At 40.8% G+C, this 20,231-nt stretch overlaps 1 protein-coding gene across 2 annotated transcripts in view; it reads right to left on the reverse strand.

Annotated features, from left to right (window-relative positions):
* Ttc27 (tetratricopeptide repeat domain 27) overlaps positions 1 to 20,231 on the reverse strand; it is a 202,539-nt gene that overhangs the window by 57,373 nt on the left and 124,935 nt on the right. The window lies entirely within an intron of this gene.

The following is a 20,231-nucleotide window of genomic DNA, read 5'->3' on the forward strand; positions in this document are numbered from 1 at the left end:
CAACTATTTTTTGTCACATATACATCTTGTATCCCAACTGATTCAACTTTTTATTTTTGACATTTGTGATTACTTGCTTATTTCGTGTGGCTAGGACACAGATTAGCCACAAACAGACCCCAAAGGAAATAAATATGGTACATGTAAAAGAAACAAAGAGGAAGAGATGAATCCTGCTTTCCCAGTCTTCTAGAATCCCCAAGGAAAGGATTTCAGGCAGACCCATGCAGCTCTCTGGTTTTCTGTTCTGGCTGTCATCATCGTGACCACGTTTTAAAGCAGCACCTTTAATTCACCTCTACCAAACAGCAGTGAAAAGGATAGTTCATTCCTTGTTTTGCTGTTGTGGTTTATTTTTGTTTTTGTGTTTTTGTTGTTGTTACTGTTATGGTTAGGGAACCTGGGCCTCCCAGGCTGAGAAATTTATAAAAGGAGTGGGATACAATTTAATAAGCATTGCTAATAGAAGTACCTGTTAACCAAAGAACATCTCAGCCCACAGATAAAACTGATTTCAGACTCTCCATTCATGTGTTTACATAGGGTCCCATTCTAAAGTTCAGGCTGGCCTCAAACTCATTGTGATTCTCCTGCCTCAACCTCCTGAATGCCTGGGCATTCATTATGGGCATATACCAACACGCTAAGCCCATTCACTTTAGAAATTAAAATTGTCCCCCATTCACTTAACTGGTTTGGGTACACTGCCGTGTGTCAATAATTCAGAGTTACCTCCTTATTCAAGCTAATCATGTACTTGTTACCACTCATCCTTGACTTTCTTCTGCCCATGTCTGCCACTCTGGTAAACTTCAAAAGACAGCAAAAACTATGTGTAGTTGCACACTTTGCAACCTCACACACACAAGCACCTTCACATAAACAGCACTGTCATTGCCAAAGACACTAGGCTAGCCAGGAAAGCTACCCTTCACTAAGCTAGAATGAGACATTAAAGTCCCTTGGGTATGTAAACTGGCAGTCTAAAAGTATATGCTTGGTTTACTTTAGGTTGGACAGATCTTGGGTTTTTAAACCATAGACTTCCTGTGAAATCTTTTAAAAGAGGGAAATGCTTCTAAAAGTGTCTTTCGACGTTGGCTCTTTTGTATTTGTGACACAGTATGGGTAACACCTCAGGTCAAGTATAAAGATGGAACCAGAACTGACAAAACAGTTTCTAAGGGAAAAAAATTCAAACAGCCATGAGTAGAAGAGGGCATTGATTATGAAACAGTAAGACCCAAGAATTTAAACAGGACCATTTGGAATGACTTGGACATTAGAAGCCCCAAATACTACTGAACATCCTATACCGGCAGAGGCAGCCTTCTCTACCTGATAACGCAGATGCTATCTTGCTTGAAGATACTATGATGACATCTTCCCATCCCTCATTGCCCCAGATGTATAAATAATCTTTTTTAAAATGCAAGATTTTGTTAATTGATAGATGGAAACTTTGAGATCACATGGTAAAAGAGTCTAAGGACACTTAAGCCTGAAAGAAACGGGACTGTAGTTTAACTCAGGCTGAATTTAGATACCCACCAGACAATGCCTACTCAAGCTGTTGGAGACAGTTGTAAATTATCTGTTCAACTGCCAGATTTAAACCTGATTCAAATATGTCTAAAACTAAACAAAGTTGAGATACCAGAAATTCCTTGATGAAATGTGGAGAAAGGAATCCAACAACTGAGAACAAAGAGGCTACTGTTAATTTATTATTTACAACTTCCTCAACAATCCCCCAGCAGGTCCCGGGGATAGTCTCTTTACCGTGGCTTTGAGAAATATACTGTATATGAGAGACCAGCACACTTGAGAAGCGCTATAGTAAATGTCCTGCATAAGCTGGAGAAAAGTTTAGCGGTCTTCCTGTTGCAGTGGTGACAGTGAGAACTCAGGATGCCAACCACATTGAGCTCTGAGAATAAGATGAGCATCATGATTTGTAGTAAGCATGCTTAGAGTCATAAATAGAATGGTTAGGCCAACATGGATCTGAAGTGAATGACTGATCATGAAGTTTTAAGGCCAAACTATATGGGCAGCCAGCTAAGCTCAAACTAGATCTGTGTAACTATGTTTTTTTTTTTTTAATCCTTGGTTTGGAGAGCAGGTGTCTGAGTCTCCATACAGACACTGTCTCTTGAGGAGTTCTGAAGACGGCAGTTTGATAGATAGCAGGGTAGGAGAGCCTCTCTGAGAAAAACAACTCAGATGCTAGAATTTAACAACATGGAGGGGACCAGATGAAAGGAGAGGGATTCTCTTGACCCAGGAAGAAACTGAGAAGAGAGAGAAAGAAAGGAAGGAAAAACGCGGATGAGAGGCTGGAGCCAGACATACTCACTGGGATCGGCCCTGCACTGTGCTGGGCACGCTGTGGAGTTGGACAATTTATGGTCGCACTGAAGCCACGGCCTCCAAAATCGGGAGATGGTGAGTCCAGGACCCTTGGCAGGAGGACACAGTCAAGGTGGAGAACTGCATTGATTCACGGTGAGTGCTGGAAATTGGGTCCTGTGGCGGGTGGGGCCGGCTGGAGGACACATTGGAGTTGGGCAGAACAAGGCTGGAACCCATAACCGCAGTGGCGTAAGTCAGCACCCCTGGCCCAGAGAGGACTGAGAGAATCTGCTTGGGCCAGATCTCACCCCTGGTGGGGACCCAATAGCCAGGGACAAAACTGTCCCAAACCTGTGACGTCTGCACAGCACAGGCCAACGTGCTGAAGGCACTCACTGGTTGACTGGCTCACAGGAGAGGGGCCAGCCCACATCATCCCTGTGTACACCTCAGATAACAGCAAACTGGAGAGGGCAGCAAGCCCTCAGCCAGCACGCTTCAGAAAAACTATAGGCAATACGGAAAGGGCCTGAGACCTCCACCACACACCTGTCTGAAAGAAACCAGAAACATGACAAGAGAAAGAAATAAGAAAAAGCCTCCAGCAGCTGACCCTGGGAAAATAAGTCCTGGAGAGGTAAATACAGAAGAGAACCAGTGCAGCAATCATGCAATATTGGCCACAACATCAGCAGACATAAAGAAATACCTTCATGACCTCATAGACGAACTTAAAACTGAAGTTCTAATCCAAGTGAGGCAAGATTTTATAAAAAGATTAATAAAAGAAATGCTAAGCCCCTCTCAAGAAGACACAGAAGGAAGAATGGAGGAACCCAGAAAAAGAAGAGAAACCTCTGGTGAAGAATATAAACAAAATCTAGAATACATGAAACAGATCCAAAGAGATTACCAAGAAATTGAAAACTGGCAAAATGCCTTGACAGAAACTAAAGTTAGACTTTCAAAATTTGAAAATAGATTTGCAATGTGTGATCATGAAAGAAAAGACCTCTTAAAAATAACAAGGAATCAGGAAGTAACAATACAAAGGCTAGAAGACGACAAGAGGATTTATAACTTAAGAATAAAAAATGTGAGCGAAAAAGCAGCAGTAACCACAAATGAATTACAAAGGCTATGCACAGAAATAATTAAGGAAAACTTCCCAAGCATAGTAAAAGAAATGATATCCAGATAAATGAGGCATACAGAATTCCAATCAACTACAACCAAAACAGATCTATACCCAGACATATAATAATCAAGATCCCAGAAATTCATCACAAGAACAGAATATTAAAAGCAGTCAGAGAAAAGAAGCAGATCACCTATAAAGGAAAATCATCAAAATAATGACAGACTTCTCAACACGAACTATCAAATCAAGAAGTGTCTGGAGTGAAGTAGTCCAAGCCCTGAAACAAAATAACCTCCAACCCAGATTGATGTACTCTGAAAAACTCTCTCTCAAAATTAACGGAGAAACAAGATGTTTCCAAGACAAGGAGGAACTGTGGGAGTTCGTGGCTGCCAATCCAGCCCTACAAAAAATACTGAAGGACATTCTAGAGAGAGATAGAAAAAAATACCAGGATTCCAACAACAGTTGCAGAGAGGCCTCAATGAATGGGGCAGACAGTGGAATAAAGGAAAAAAGTGGACAAATAATAGCAGAAAAATAGAAGAGCAGAGATGAAGCAGAGAAGGTTGGCTATAATCTCTAATATAGATGGCTTTTGATACACTAACAAAAAGAAACATAGGCCGAGTAGATTAGGAGATAGGATCCATCAAGATGCTCTGAATAGGAAATATACTCAGCCTGAAAGAGGGTTAATAAACTGAAAGTCAAAGATGAGAAAACGATGCTCTATGTGACAGGGGACCAGAGAGAAATAGGGACAACTCGTCCATCAGCTGCATATAGGTTGGAAAGTCATAACACTTTTGTGCAGTGGAGAACTACTGAGCTATAAGGAAAGAAAACCTTTAGGCTTTAGTAAGTAAAGGAATACAGCTCAAGATCAAGCCCAGGGGTAAAAAGGTTCAACACCACTTAGATAGATAAAGGGTTAGTGGGACTCAAAATATACAAAGGGAAAGGGGAGGAACTGCCTTAAAAAGGAAGACAGAGGACATTGTTAATAGTGTATTAGGATTTAAAAGCCACATTAGTCTTATTGCTCTGTTTAGTTTGATTTTATTTTGTTCCGATCTGTCTACTCATACTAGATTTGAAGGCACAGATAGCAATCCCCAAAATAGCAGGATATACTATGGTAAATATCCTTAGTTCCCTACTAACTTAAACTGAAGCCCTGTATTACTTACAGTGTCTTACTATGACTGATCTTATTTGAAGCTGGTTTGTTAGACCACTGTTTTGTCTTGATTGATTTTATTCGAATTTGGTATGCTTGATAGTATCAAGCCTAAGAGCAGAGGCAACTACTCTGAAGATGACAAGATGTAATAAGATACCCATTCCGGTTTGATTATTAACTGCTTTTGAAGTCCTACAATGTCTCCAATGTTGTGTTTTTATTAAAATTGCTATGTAATGCTATGTTCAGTTATATTATATCTGATGATGTAGACAATTCTATTGAAAATAACAAGAGACAGCATAGTAACTACTATACATCATCTAATATTGTGGTTTTATATGTCTTTTTCATTTCTTGTTTTTCTAGGAATTTATTTGGTTTGATCTGTTTTCCCCTATAATACAGAAAGGATAGGTATACATGTAGAGATTCACACATGTGGAGAATTTCTAAACAGTTTATGGGAACAGATTATATAATGCACAATGTAATGAACAGATAGATACTCTGAAGAAGAGACACTAAGATACCCAGTGCTAATTATGTAGCATTATGATATAAAATCTAGCAATACTATTATTCACTGTTCAGAGTGATGTTAGTCTAGTCTCTTATGTTTAATTTCAGCATTCACAAAGATATGGACAGCTATTTTGAAGAGAATGAGAGACATTATGGCAGCCATTGTTGACTTCCCTAATGTCCAGTCTTGAAGACCTAACAAGCCTTCATGATCCTGTTTTGATTAGTTTAGTACTATAATGTTCAGTTTATATTCACTGTGTGTGAAGTTGGGGACAACTATTTAGAAGAAAACAAGAGACAATATGATAGATAGTGAAGATCTCCAGTGACTTGCTTTGAAATCTGTGATTTTAAAACAGTTTCCTTATGATTTGTTTTGTCCTGTTTTGTTCTGTTTAATTTTATCCTCTTAAAAAAAAGACACTGTCTCTGTCATAAAAGCTACCCCTTAGGCACTTAGTAGACTCAAGACCTCTTAAATTAAAAAAAAAGTGAAGCCAATATCACTTAGGAAGGACCTTACAATAACACAACTATGTAACATGACTTTTCTTCCCAGGTCTTTTCCTAAGTAAATGTAAACCTTTAGCAGGTATTTGCATCCTGAGGAAAAACAAAATCCTGTCTTTTATAGTTAGTGGTTAGTTAACCCTGATCCTTTAGGAGCCAGAACACAACTATGATGAGTGGGGCAGTTAATAGGAGTCAGTCCATCCTGCAGTGGCCCTAGTTTGAACCCACCCAGTTCTGCAGTTCTTACATACACTGTTGAATTAGGTCTACCAAGCAGACAGCAATGTCCCTCATGAGCGCAACTACAGCCGAGGCCACACAAAGTCCCTGAAGCTTCCTCTCCCCATTGAATGAATAAACATAAAGCAACGCTGCATATCTATAAGAGCCACACAGACTCTGGAAGATACACTAGGAAGCGTGGGTAGGTGTGTAAGTGTGTGGATATCTGGGTGGCTTCATCTAGTTTAAGCTGAGAAGACATATGGGTCCTGGAAAACATCATAGATTATTACAACTTAATATAGGGGTGGCTCTAATTGTAACTACTGCTCCAGGTATGATCTCTTACTGAGGAGACAGATACTGGGAAGCAGGTAGTGATATCGAAAATGTGCTTTTCCCACTCAATAACCAGAAAACACCAGATCCAGTGGAGTTTCACTACTACATAAAAATTACATTTGTCCTATCTTGCCTCAGAATTACACGAACTTTATGCTCTAATGTAGTCTGCAAAGACCATAATTGTCTCACCATCCCTTAAGACCTCATGAGTCAATGAACTTGATGATATCATGCTAATAAAATTCAAGAAACCAAAATACAAAACTTGTGCATCAACATCAACCAAAAGCCAACTGGAAATGATCACAAGCTTGACACCTTGACTTGTTCTTAGAAAAGTATTCAACATACAAAATTCAGTTACCTCTAAGGAACTCATCTATGAAATAAAAAATGGTTTTTATAAATGTTTAGGCACCAGGGAAAGAACAAGTCAGCATCTCCTGAGAATCAGCCATGCTGAAACTTGGGGGACCAATCAAGAAAGCAAAAAGCCAGTGTTGGGAGCCGCAGCCCCGAGCCCGGTCGCCTCACTTGGCGGACGTGAGGCCTGTAGTAAAGAGTAAAGCCTGAGGTAGATTACCCCTCCCATCGAGCACGTTAGTTTCCTGCTTACCGCGTAAGCAACCCGCTCAACAATATAGTCTGCCTGGCAACTGATGATGTTAGCCAATCAGCTTGCCTTGCTTACTTTAACATGATTGGACACTGTATCCGTATATATACTGGTGCCACCCTTGGGGGGGAAGAAGAAGCCCGGAAGTAGAAGCCCAGAAGGAGCCGCGGGGAGCGGACCAAAGGAGGCTTCGGCTGGGAGCGATCCCAGGGCAGGCTGTACGGAGAAGGAAAATAAAAGAAAAGGTTGTCCACTGCCAGACTTTGTCGTGTGTCCTTCCTGCCGGCCAGGAGCGACATCGACATTTGGTGGCCCGTACGGGGACTGATCACCCCCGAGACGTGACAGCGGACAACGCTCCAGTACAGAGCTGCGAGACAGGTGAGTTGGGGATAAGCCTGGGCTCTGGGTGGCGCGCACCTACAGGGCTTTTAGACTCCCCTCAGGCTCACGCGTAAGTGGCGGATTCCTTGGGCCTCACGCGGTGAGTAACATATTAAAAGATGGGAAACATGCTAGGTAGCAACACTAAGAGCGAGGGTGGTTGTGGAGAAAGCTCTCAAGAGCTTACAAAAGTACGCAGGGTATTTGAGCAGGCCCAGTCAGGGAGCTCCCGAGAGGGGCCCGTCAAGGGGAACAAAGATGCTAAGGAGAAGGACGGGGCTCTAGCCTCGGAGTCGTCTGACTCCGAGGACGAGGGAAAGTTGAATGGCAAGGAGGCCAAAGAGACCAGCTGTCAGGAGCCTAAGTCGCTCGATAAGGAGTCGCAGGGTTCCTTCCCAGCGTTGCGCCGTGAATTGCGCTCCGCTCAACTTGGTCTGCGGAGGAGTAGGGAGCTCCTGAGCGCTCCCCGGCGCGAGAGGGAGGCGAAGCCTTCCGCCCCACCTTGGGGGGTGTTCCCGGAGGCGATCCCTCGCCGCGAGACGGCCGCCCGGGAGCTCCCTTCCCCTTCGCCAGAACAGGAAGTGATGCACGGGCCCCCATTTTCTGCCCAATCATGGCCGCCGTCTTATGCTCCGCCGCCGGCGGGTCGGTATTTTTACAGGCGGCTTTGGCAGGGGGGACGTTTGTCTCATGAGGTACATCCACCACCTGGGATAGATAGTGGCCCCTACGGGATATTTCCTGTACAAGTAGCTATGGGCCAGGGACGTAATGCATGGGAGCCTTTTGAGATAAAGCAGATTAGAGAACTTAAAAATGCAGTTACAACCTTTGGGCCGACTGCGCCTTACACCATTGCCATGCTGGAGAACCTGTCTTCTGGGCCCCTCACCCCCGCGGACTGGATTCAGCTGGCAAAGGCGTGTCTGCCCTCGGGTAGTTACCTGGATTGGCGAGCCTGGTACGCAGAGTTCTCTGCCGAGCAGGCTGAGAAAAACGCCGGTCAAGGAAATGGGGGCTGGGGATTTAGCTCAGCAGCATAAGCGCCCGCTTTGTAAGCAGGCAATCGCCAGTTCGATCCCTGGTACCAATAAAAAAAAAAAAAAAAAAAAAACACAAAGGGGGAGTAGGCCAAGGCCTGGCCCCAAAGGCACGATTATCCATGGCACTATTCACACACAATTTTTTAAATTTAAATAATGATAATTGCTCCCCAGCCGTGGAGCACTGCAACCCTTCCCACAACCATAAAGGGTGGGTGAAGTGGAAAGATGTCCTGACAGGACAATGGATGGGCCCGGATCCAGTGGTCAGCTGGAACCGAGGCGCGGTTTGTGTTTTCCCACAGGAATCGGGACGAGAACCACTGTGGGTACCGGAGAGACTGACACGGGCGACAAAGCCCTCGACTGAAGATCAGACCTGCCCTACCGGAGATCCATCACAGACCAACCAACAAGATGAATAGAAATAGCGGTAGCCCGAAATGGACAAAAAGATCCTCAGGCATATGCATGGCTCGCTCGCCTAGCCTACAACCGAGTCTAGGGGTGGTGAGCTTCCCACACTCCTCCTCTAAAAAATTATGACATAGCTGGGTAGGAGAGTCAATGACGGGTAAGAGCGTACTCCCCCCGGTGCGACTCAACCTAAGCCAGGCCCTACCCCATCCTGCACGTAAGCCGCTGGACTGTTAGATGCTGCCCAGGTCTAAATTTCTCTCCAAGGGGATTTCTTTACGGAGAGGAAATGAGTGCAAGCTTGTGTGCATCCAGGTTCCGTCCAGTTTGTGCCTGGCCCTAGAAAAAGGACGAGGGCCTCAGGGCCTTGGCAGACCATGGGACGGCCGACCAGGGTCTAAGCCAAGGACCTACGGTGGGCCTACGCATAGGGCATAAGCCTCTGCACCCAGTCCAGGAGGGGCTACGATGCGCACATTTATAAAAAAAATAAAAAAGGGGGAGATGTTGGGAGCTGCAGCCCCGAGCCCGGTCGCCTCACTTGGCGGACGTGAGGCCTGTAGTAAAGAGTAAAGCCTGAGGTAGATTACCCCTCCCATCGAGCACGTTAGTTTCCTGCTTACCGCGTAAGCAACCCGCTCAACAATATAGTCTGCCTGGCAACTGATGATGTTAGCCAATCAGCTTGCCTTGCTTACTTTAACATGATTGGACACTGTATCCGTATATATACTGGTGCCACCCCTGGGGGGGAAGAAGAAGCCCGGAAGTAGAAGCCCAGAAGGAGCCGCGGGGAGCGGACCAAAGGAGGCTTCGGCTGGGAGCGATCCCAGGGCAGGCTGTACGGAGAAGGAAAATAAAAGAAAAGGTTGTCCACTGCCAGACTTTGTCGTGTGTCCTTCCTGCCGGCCAGGAGCGACATCGACAAGCCAGCCTTCCTGATAAGTGGTACATGCCACGGGTATGCCAGGGAAAGAATAAATCAGCGACTCCTGTGAGCCTACTGGTGCGTGGGCTGAGAATCAGACGTCCTGTGGCCGTCCCCACGCACCCCCACTCCCACACCTCTCCTCCTCCCCTACAGAAAACCACTAAAATGCTTGTATCGTTTGGTTGATTTTGCTGACCTGGGGAGGATAACAGGACGCAATATAGCAAATATGGGGATTTCATTCTGTCTTCTCTTTGAAGGCCAATATTGTTTTCACTGTTTTGCTTTGGTTCTGATTATTTTGCTCAATATTCCGCTTTGATTGGTTTTTATAGTGTTCTATTTTTGGTTTGATTTTGCTATACCTGATAGAATAGACAAGTACTGTGAAGATAATAAGATATACTATGGTACCTATTATTGTTATCCCGGTATCCTGCTCTGAAGTTTTGTACCAATTTCACTGCATTGTCTTGACTGTCTTTGCTCCATCTTGTTTTGTTATATTTTACTATCATTAAAATAAAAAATTAAAAAAACAAAATAAATGTTTACTCTTACATATTCTAGGAATGCTTCATATCTAGACCTTTTTGAGAAATATTTTTATTTCCTCATGAGAAACTTTTGTAATTATATAACACAATCTACAAAATACTTTACCTGCTAGCACTTTGTCACTTTCCAAAATACTGAACATCTAAATTAAAAGGCTAACTCCTTGCATGCTCAGAGGTATTGAATTATGCTACATCAATTTGCTTAATATGGAAACTACCGTTCCTAAAATCGCTTTCATTCTGTTTTCACGTCAGAGTTGGCCAGAGAGGACCTGGTTTGGCCTTGAAAGGCAGAGTGAAGCAATAAACTACATGGTGAAGCTCTCATGGTCAAATATGCTGCTGCCACAGGAGACACTGAGCCACCCTACAAATCCTAGCTCATCCTTTTGTATGCGACACGCTTCCCTTTCCGAGTGCCGGCCCAGCTGATCAACAGCAACTCCAGGTGCCACCAAGACTCTTGCCGTGGACTCACAAAGATATTAGCCTCCAAGATACTAAACTTTCCAAAGACCTTTCCACAAGCTTCCCTTTCACAAGTCTCATTTCAATGGCTGGAAGCATTTGGCTACTTGGCTTGTAAATCCTGATTTGCCCACCTTGTGTCAATGCTTTAAGCGGACTGGGAAATGATTCTCTCCCTCTTCCACACCGTCATTTCTCCAGCTCTTCCCATATTTGTGTAAAATCTAACTCCCTTAATAAACCCCTTTTGGATTTTATAAGTAAAACAACTCTGAGTAATATAAATTTTTTATCTTTTTACCTTTTAAACTCCCTATGAATCTTCCCATTTGACAGCGATTTGCAGAATAGTTTTTATCCAATTTATTGTTAAATGGATTATCTCAATCTCCCCAGTGATGCTGAGGTGATACTAATATACCTATTTTTAAGATAAGGAAATAAAAGCTTAGATCCTTATTTTGGTGAGTCATCCCCAAACCAAAAGATACTAGGTTAAAAAGCAAGTACTGGGAACAGGGCAGATAGTGGAATGAGGGAATAAGGTGGACAAATTATAGCAGAAAAGTGGAGTAGCAGACGTGAGGCAGAGACAGTAAGCTATAGTCTTTACTATAGACAGCTCTGAAACACTGTAAAAAAAAGGCAGAGGTCATTGTTAATAGTGTATCAAGATTTAAAAGACACAGTAGTCTTATCGCCATATTTAGTTTGAATTTAATTTGTTCTGGTCTGTCCACTCATCTCAGATTTGAGGGCACAGACATCTGACCCAAAAATAGCTGGTTATACCATGGTAACTCTCCTTACTTTCCTATTAACTTAAACTGAAATCCTGTATTACTTGCATTGTCTTACTATGACTGATCTTAATTGAATCCGATTCATAAGACCATGGGTTGGCCTTGACTGATTTTGCTTGAATTTGGTATGCTTGTTAGTATCAACCCTAAAAGTAGAGGCAAGTACTCTGAAGATGACAAGATATAAAGGATATCCATACTGGTATTAATTATTAACAGCTCTCAAATCCTACAATGCTTTCAAAGTTGTGTTTTTATAAAAATAGGTAATACTATGTTTAACTATATTAAGCCGATGTTGTGGACAAATCTATTGAAAATGACAAGAGAAAACATAGTAACTACGGAAGATCACCTATATTGTGGTCTTATATGTCTTATCCATTGCATGTTCTTCTAGGAATTTGTTTTGCTATCTTGTTATGACTTGCTTTTCCCTATAATACAGAGAGGATAGATATATATGTAGAAATTCACACATGAATTTTTTTTTAAATTATTTACAGGAACAGATTATATAATGCAAGATGTAATGAACAGATACTCTGAAGAAGAGACACTAAGAAACCCAATGCTAATTTTGTAGCATTATGATATAAATTCTAGCAATACTATTGTTCGCTGATTAGAATGACACTGGTCTGGTCTCTTGAGTTCAGTTTCAGCATATGTAGAGATGGGGACGGCTACCACAAAGAGAATGAGAGATGCGATGGTAGTTATTGTTGTCTTCCCTAATGTTGGATCTTAAAGACCTAAAAAGCCTTCATCATCCTGTAATGATTTGATTAGTTCTATAATATGCAATAAGTATATAATGTGGGTGAAGATGGGGACAACTATTTGTAAGAAACTAGAGACAGTTAGATAAGACAGTGAAGATCTCCAGTGGACTTGCTTTGAAATCTGTATTTCTTTAAATTGTTTTTTTAACTGTTTTGTTCTGTTTTGATATGTTTAATCTTACCCTCTTTGAGATGTAAAACAAGTGTGTAGGACTGATAACCATATTACTGAGTTTTTGTTTGATTATTGAGCAGAACTGTTTGCAGTGTCACTTTTTGAATGTCATTTTAAATACTTTAATTTTGTAACCTGAACAGCTATTTCTAAGATGACAATATGTAACTTATCAACCAGCAATTTCTTACCGTTTATTTTTCTGTAATTTTGTATTATTTCTACTCTTTTTTATCTCCATGTATTTTTCTGTTTCCTTTTCTTTAAATAAAAAATATATATATACTAAAAAAAAAAGCAAGCACTGGTCTCCCAGTTTAACATTATGTCACAAGTGGACATCAGCAAAAAGGTATAAGAAAATCTTCTCCAAAAACTGATAAAAGCAACCAGAAAACTAGCCCAAAAAATGCAGAAGCAACTTTTTAAGGACTGTGAAATGTACCAAACCTGTAATAGTACAGGAAGTACTTATTCAACAGAAATGGCTAAATCTCAATTAAAAACAGCAAGCTTAGCATTTTAATTTGCACCATTCCTATTTCCTCTTCCCTAGCTCTGCAGTAGACTTGAAGACCAACAGCTCACAATCATGGCAGCCACCAGAGGGAGAAGAATGGATTTGCAGCTACTTTAAAGCCTCCTTCTCAGAAAACTGTCATTATATGCCTAGGCTTGAGATTCCCTGGAAAAGCCCACCTAAAAGGCTGTCTTTATCTAACCTAACTCTGAGCTTGTTCAGTGAAAATCTTTGACAAAAACAATTAGACACAATTTCATAGCTGTCTGACATGGTAAATAACAGCATTACAAGGAAATTAAAATAGTACATTAGGAAGAATCTATTTAACCAAAAAGATCACAATAATGGGGAAACAAAAGACAATGCCCTATAGAAACAAATACCAAAATGATAGACATAAATTATACATTATCAGTAATTAATTGTAAAGGGATTTAATATACAATTATTGCAGAGGTTTACAGAGAATACAAAATATAATTTACAAGGAATATACTTTAGATTCACACACATAAATAAGTTAGTAGGAAAAAAATTATATCATATAAACACTAACCAAAAAAGAGCTGGAGCAGCTATACATTCACAGATAAATTATCCTTAAGACAAAAAAATTGCATATTTTCACACTAAAATGTTCATCCCATTAAGAAGACATAAGAATTACATATATACCTAACAATAGAGGCTTAAATCACATGAAACAAAAACCAAGAGAACTGAAGAGGAAAATAGGTAATTCAATATTTCACATGTAACCTCAACAATGGACAGAATAACTATACAGAAGATGAAAATAAAATATCTGAATAATGCCAAAACACGAGACCTAGTAAACATCTATAAGACATTCCACTAAACACATTCTTCTTAAGTACATTTAAACATTCTCCAGGATATACTATATGTGAGATCATAATATAAGTCAATAAATTTGAAAGGACTGATTAGGTCATAATATAAATCAATAAATTTGAAAGGATTGAAGTCACACAATATATGTTTTCTGCCAGGCAGGGTGGTGCACACCTGTAATCCCAGTACTCTGGAGGCTGAAATGGAAATCCTAAATTTAAGGCTAGCCTGGACTACATAGTGAATTAGAGGCCAGTCTGAGGTACAGAGTGAAACCCTGTCTCAAAACAAGAAAAAAAGTATGCTCTTCAATCATGAGACTAAATTAGAAACCCATAAAAATAGAAATTTGGAGAATCACAAATAGTTTATGAAAATTAAACAGCCTACTTAGCTGCTAAATAACTAATGAGAGAAAGATACTATAGTAAATTTAAAAACATCAGAGATGAGTGAAAATACAAAGTAATATGCCAAAACGTATGGGATGCAGCAAAAGCATGCTTAGAGGAAAATTTATAGCTATTAATGTTTATGTTGAAAAGAAGGAAGAACTCAAGTCAATAATATAATCTTCCAATATGAGTTAAGTAGAAAAAAAGAGCAAATTAAACTCAAAATAAGCACAAGTAAGAAAAAAAGAACTGGGGATAAGTAAAAGGAAGAGAAAATAGAAAAATACTAGAAAAAAATCAATAAACTGGAAGATGGTTCTGGGCACATATTATTAAAATCATAAATGAAAAAAGAGATACTGTTACCAACCTCATACAAATAAAGGTACCCTATACCACAGGTAACCTAAATTAATAATAAGATGCAAGGTTTAGTCCATCAGATTATACTATCAAAAGCAAATGTTTGATTACAAAACCCCATTCCGCAAATATATTTTTTTGAGGTGGGTAGGGTCTGGCTTCAAACTGTTGGCAATTCTCCTGCCTCATGTGTTAAAATTACAGGTATGAGCTGCTACACCCAGCTTTATTCTAAATATTTTGCATTACAGACTAAAGATTAACAAGAGTAACATCTAGCATGTAAACAACCTTTGCAAAGACAAAAATAACTGTAAAATTAAAGATTAAACAGTAATCAGGAAAATTTTCACATCTGGAAATACTAAATTGTGAAGGATTTCACCTTGGTGAATTACCTCCTCCACCAACTCCCACAGACCATAACCCTTCTAAAAGGAAGAACACAGTGGATGGTACTTGTTACCAAATGCTAATAATTCTGGGTGAGGGTCACAGTGGGGCAGCTTTCTAGAGAAGGTAGGAAGCCCTAGAGCAGTGACCTTACTTGGTCTAAGCTGATCTCTTCCCTCAAATTCCTATTCCACATTTTTGTGTGAGGTAAGTTAATTCTTCCTCCTTGAGATCCTACACCTCTTCTTCCTGCCAACAGAATTATCTTTCCCAAGGGAAGTGCTTGCAGGCAATAAATTCGCTTTCTTAAACTAGTCACACTGCATTCCTTAGTCTCTATTCTCTCCAAATGTCCTACTTTTTCTCTCCTTCTTCCACTTATCCATTCAATCTACATAATTTATTACCAAATAAAGAACTACAAAAGATGCTCAAGTCAACATAAATAAAGCACCAGGACACTATGCATGGCCTATAATAACACTTTTGTTCTGTCAACATGTGAGTGTCTAGAAATCTTTACAGAAAGTAAAGGGCTTGGAGTTTCCAACTATCAGTCTCTATTTCCCTGTGGAAAAAATGTAGATATACATCTTTATAGGATGCAAGAAAGTTTTCATCTAAATGTCATTAAACAGGATAAAAATAGATTCCCACACAAGCAAGAGCCCCCTGGCCCCCTTCGATGTCTTTTTGTTTTTTATTGTTGTTCATCCCTTGACTCCCTACCCTGGTTGAGGGTCAAACTTACAGGTTAGTTTCCTACACCACATTGTGACTGCTGTATAAATTCCCTTGACAAAGGCCCTCAGGGGCAACTCACCCAGGACCTCTCCTGTCCCTCAGGAGCTATTCCTATTCCTCAGGACATTTTCCCTACTCTTGCCAGGCATGGTGGAGCACACCTGTAATTCCAGCACTTGGGAGGCTGAGGTAGGAGGTCACCATAAGTTTGAAGCCAGCCTGGACTGCATAATGTAGTAAGACCCTGTCTCAAAAGAAAAAAAAATTTTTTTCCTACTCTAATCTCCTTTGTCCTTTGGAATTCATTCTGCAATTTCAGGGGGCATGAACTCGGGACGTCTGACATCTAGCCAGTTGAGAATAACATTTCTCCTATATAAATTTGAGGTCCCTATCTCTGGAGAATCTTCTCACACTCACCTGAGAACAAACTCTACTTACGAAATGTATGACAGGAACTAGTTAAACTACTCCTTGAGATTTTGAACTCTACTTGCTTTTCACCTACCTCACAGTGGTTGAAAGAATTAGATGTGCAGTATACCTAGCATTTCATTTGGCATAAAGAAAGTCCTAAATTAATGTTTGTCTTCCTCCTCATCTCCCAAGAGATGCCTCATCTCCCCAGAAAGCCAGGCTGGAAAGCAAGATGCCTTGGGTTTCACAGGAAGAAGGAAGTTTCCAGGAGCACTAAAATTTTCCATACGTAATGACACTGGTCTGCTGTGTATGGTTTCTCAAAAGAGAGAAAATTTGGCTGTTGTCAACTGTCAAATAGGTGATTATATAACTGAGCCAACAGGAACCAATACGGTGATGTCAGAGACAAAAATAATTACCAATGATAAATGGTTAAAGCTAAATTTTCCCATGTAAGTCTAATTTCAACTAAACATCAGTTTCCTGTTTCTGTTTCTTCTTTCTTTCTTTCTTTCTTTCTTTCTTTCTTTCTTTCTTTCTTTCAAGTGGGATGGAAAACTTCAAGAGGAATCTCAGAAAGCGGCCTAGGCAAAGTACAAATTGAGTAGACTATTGCTTTGGGAGAAGGATATGAAACAGAGAACTATTTAGCTAAAAATATGAGGGCTAAATAGGATTTGGAATTTGCACATTCTTCTGTCTTAGCACGTGTCATATTGTTACTGGGGCCAGGCCAGAGGCCTAAATCTGGAGGTCTCAACGGACTGAATTCAGTAGTCCATCCCCATTAGGAATAAGACAATATAAAATACAATGGAGAAAAATGAACTCCATGCAGGCAGAGTAGGAGAAAGAACAACTGCAGGTTGCTGAGGACATTCACCTAGATTAGTAAGCACATGGCTTCATGAGGCAGTAACAACCCACCCATGACAAGAACATGACCTGAACGATAGCAGAGTTGAAATATAGAAATATGGGAGGCTAGAAAAAGAAGTGAAGCTATTATAGGTAGCTAAATTTCAAAGAACTAAAATACAGTACAGTCACAAAGGAACTGGCCTCTCAAAGAAGTCACCAGAAAGATAATGAGAGCAGAATTGTGACTAGAGGCACATCTGATGAAGGCAAGGTCTCAAGACACAGTCATAATGGCCAGACTAGCACATCTCCCTAAGGGATGAACACAAGTTTCAGATGACACTGTAATTAGCACTCAGTCCGTTAAGCACAGATACACATCAGACATCCAGATGAGTGACCAGAACATCTGGGTCCATTCCTTCCTGTTTTAGAAGACACAGATAAGCCAAGGCTAATGATGCTACCCATATGCCCTTGCTACCCTCGCTTTCTTATTGGATCAATGCTGGCTAAGTGGCTATACTTATCATCCTATAGGTTGACTACAGTTTGACCAACCTTGTACCAATATTGTAATTTTGCTGTATAAATTACCCCTAACAAAGGGCCACGGTGGCAACCCACTTTTGGAATCCCTCCTGTCTCTCAGGAGCTATCTCTCAATAAACGTTTCCTACTCTTAACCTCTATTGTTCCTAGAATTCATTCTGTCATTTTCGGGGACATGAACCTGGCACATCTGCCATCTAGCAAGTTGGGGGTTTTACTTCTCCTGTACCAAAGCGGCCACTCTACCTTTGTACTTCTCACATGCTGGGTTTGGCCGTTGAGCTATTTTGTGAATCACCCAAAATCCTTCAATGGAAGAAAGTGAAAGTCAGCTTAGTGCTTGCCTAAACCACCATAAATCTGAGGGCAGGCTGAAGCCAGTGGCAATCCTCTGGGTCATGGGTACGTACCCAGAGACTGAGACTCTTGAGCAAGGGAGGGTCCTTGGCATTGGTGGCTATGGGAATCTTAAGTCAGAGAGAAAAATGGAGGACTGTGGTGGGGCTATAAGTTGCTATCACCAACCCAGCCTAGGTTCAGAGTTTCATCTCTATATCATAGGGCACTGAGGTGACTGTGACCCAGAAAGAGACTTCAGGGGACTGAGGCAGAGAAAAAAACAGGCAGCACTAGGTTGTAAGAGACAGTACAAATGGTCCTGCTCTCTTCCTCCTTCTGCACCAGGCACAGAGGAAGTACACGCCTGATGGGAATCTGGAGAACCTTGACAGTGGGCTGCATGAGAACAGAAAGTAGAGAAAGGACACAAGATTGGTACTAGCTGACACTTTCTCTTTCCCAATCTCTGGAGGCTGAAATCATGAGTTCGTAGAGGAAAGGCACCATTACTGGTAGCCTAGTGAGCCTAGGAAGGGGCAGAGCTTGTCACAGAGGCCAGCTCGAGGGGTTGATCTGGGAACCCCAAGCTGGGGGCTGCCGGAGACAGTGGCTGCAGCTGCACTCAATGACCCCTGAACATACTACAGGCTCCTGAACATGGTGGTCTTCAGTCAGCAGTGCTGGCAAACTGGGCAGGGATGGTCATCCGAATCAACAGAGCAGGAGAATTTTCCTCTTTTTTATTCATTCATGCACGCATGTATGTGCACCCTTTTTCTCTCTTCCATTTTTCACTTTTTGCTTTTTTTTTTGTATACTGACATTGTTGTATATAAGGTTTGGTCTTCCTATGTATGTATATAAATGTACACTATATGGTAAGTTTTCTGCTTTAGCATCATAACATTCTACGTTTTTTTAGTAATAGTTCCCATACAAAGATGGCTTCTGAAGGATATGTAATTTTCATTTAACAATTGGATACAAATCCCTTATTTCTTCTCTTATCTCTATCTATATCCCCTTCCTTGCCCAACTTTCTCTATATCTCTTCACGTACTACATTAGCCACTACTCCTATTGCTTGGACAAAATGTCTAATACTCACAACTTAAAGGAAAAGAAGTTTCCTTTGGCTCATGGTTTCAGAGTAGTCAGTCCGTGGTTAGCTGGCTCCAAGGGAGAAACAGCATGACCGAAGGGTATGGGGAGGGAAGCTACTCAACCCATGGCAGCCAGGAAGGAGAGGGCGGAAAGGAAGCTGAGGAACATACTCTTCCAGATCACAAACCTTCCTCTAACCAGGCCCCATAAATCCACACATTTAAACAGCACAGTCAGCCATAAACTCATCAATAAACCAATCCACTGGTACGTATGGTGTCCCTGGGATCCAATCACTTCCGAAAGCCTTACTTCCGAATATGTGACACTTTTGAGAGACGTTTTGAAGCTAAACCATAGCACAGTATTTTTCTGTCTCTATTCTCACCTTTTTCTCTCTTTATAACTTTCCCTCTCTTCTTTATATACATTATCAACATTGATCTAAGTATCATTAACATTTAATTTTCTCTAGCTTACTGTCTTTTACTTCTTTTCTGACTTTTCCTATGGAAGCCAAATTTGGCAGTAGAGATCTTTTTAAAACTAGTTCTCAATGAATTGGTCAGCTTCTCAAGTAGTTACTCCCTCCTTTCATAGCACCAGTAGGAGCATCCATGGAAAAGACCTCATGGAAATGTCACATGGAGATACAACCAAAATCCAGTGTACATCACAAAGATAGTCACTTCCAAAAGGATTCCTGCAACACAGCAGAAGAAATATCTTTCTGAAATGAGCTACAAACCTCAACAAAGAAACACAGCTAAAATGAGAAAACAAGGCAACAAGATGCTTCCAAATATACACAACTCCCCAACAGCTAACCTCAAATATTAAAGTAAGCAAAATTCAAGACAAAAAATTTTTAAAACTATTAAAATGATCAATGAGATAAAAGAGGAAAATAAGCAGCTAACTGAATCAACTAAACTGAATAATGAGTTCAAAGAAAAAACAAGTTAAATAAATTAAGGATGGCAATCCAAAATATCAAAGACTACTTCAATGAACAGAGAGAATTTTTTTGACTTTTTTTATTTTGCAGAGAACAAAACCAAACAAAATAAAATAGAATACAGTCAATCAAAACAAAACAATGAACGTGATGCAGGACTTTAAAGCAAAATAAAAAGAAATCAACATTGGCTACCATAATACCCATACCATCACACATAATAAAATCAAACAAAACAGAAAAGAATAAAAC

Source organism: Cavia porcellus, unplaced genomic scaffold, assembly GCF_034190915.1.
Source record: "Cavia porcellus strain 051 isolate PalLab524CR breed Dunkin Hartley unplaced genomic scaffold, mCavPor4.1 scaffold_1, whole genome shotgun sequence".
NCBI classification, from domain to species: domain Eukaryota; kingdom Metazoa; phylum Chordata; class Mammalia; order Rodentia; family Caviidae; genus Cavia; species Cavia porcellus.